Genomic DNA, 1,594 nt, shown 5'->3' on the forward strand with positions numbered 1-1,594 from the left:
AAGTCCCGGCGAGGGTACACAAACAAACAATTAAAACCCCGGCAAGGGTACAACATCAATAACCAACAACGTCCCGGCAAGGGAATAAATCATTAACTCTTCTCTTTCATTCACTTTCATCTCATAGTTCACATTATCACTTGAGCCAATGCTCCAAGGAGTTACTTATCTCATATACCTTCACAATTTGTATTTCAACCCGAGCCAATGCTCCACGAAGTTCAAAGATCACAATTTCTTTCACAAGATCTTTACAACATATAGAAGTCATAAATTAAGCATGGAAGGCATAACAACAACCAAACTATTCACAAAATAAGGACTCACGGTCATGCTAGACACCAATGTATAGATACTCGTCACCATGCCTATACACCGTACTCGACAATTAGCAAGTTACAAATAAGTATCAACTCCTATTCCCTCAAGCTAGAGTTAAACCAAACACTTACCTCGATGCCTTGAACTCAACTCAAGCCTCAACTATGGCTTTACCCCGTAATTCCACCTCCAATCCGCTCGAATCTAGCCACAAATTACTTAATTGCTATAATAAACATTAAATGAATCAATTTAAATGCAAAAAAATGAGTTTCCCAAAGTTTTTCCCAAAAAATCCAAAATCGCCCCCGGGCCCACGTGGTCAAAACCCGAGGTTCTAACCAAAACCTGGTTACCCATTCCCCCACGAACTCAAATATGTAATTTGTTTTGAAATCGGACCTCAAATTGAGGTCCAAATCCCCAATTTTTAGAAAACCTAGGTTCTACCCAAAATACCTAATTTCTCCCATGAAAATCTTTGATTTTTAGTTGAAAACATGTTAAATGATGCTAATAGTTGAAGGAATTGAGTAGAAATTAACTTACAATTGATTTGGAGAAGAAAGATTTATTGGAAAATCACCTATGGGTGTTTGAGTTTGAGAAAATGTGAAAAATGAAGCTCAAAATCGGTTAAGTATAAAATATGCTGGGCTGCGGATATGGGAAATGCGAAGTTGGGTTCGCAATTGCGAACCCTGCAGGTATGGGAAATGCGAGAAAAATGTTCGCATTTGCGAACTCCGGCCAGTTTGGGGGTCTTTGCATTTGCGACACTATACTTCGCATTTGCGAAATGTCCAACCTCGCATTTGCGAACCCAGCACAGTGCCCCCTTCCTCGCAATTGCGATGCCAGGCTCGCATTCGCAATTGCGAGGCCTGCTTCGCAATTGTGAAAATTGTAGAACTGAAATGCCAGATTTTCCTAAGTTCAAAAATGCACTCCGACACCTATCCAAAACTCACCCGAGCCCTCGGGGCTCCAAACCAAATATGCACACAACCTTAAAAACATTCTACGGACTTATCCGTGCGATCAAATCGCCAAAATAACATCAAAATAATGAATCAAACCTCAAAATCACTAGTTTTTCTTCAAACTTCATAAACTTTCAAATTTAGAGTTTTAAGTCCAAAACACGTCAAACGACGTCCGATTTCAACCAAACTTTACAGAAAGTGCTTAAACCATATATAAGACTTGTACCGGGCGCCGGAACCAAAATACGGGCCCGATACCACAGTCTTTTAATCAAATTTCATTTCCA

Source organism: Nicotiana attenuata, unplaced genomic scaffold, assembly GCF_001879085.1.
Source record: "Nicotiana attenuata strain UT unplaced genomic scaffold, NIATTr2, whole genome shotgun sequence".
Lineage (NCBI taxonomy): Eukaryota > Viridiplantae > Streptophyta > Magnoliopsida > Solanales > Solanaceae > Nicotiana > Nicotiana attenuata.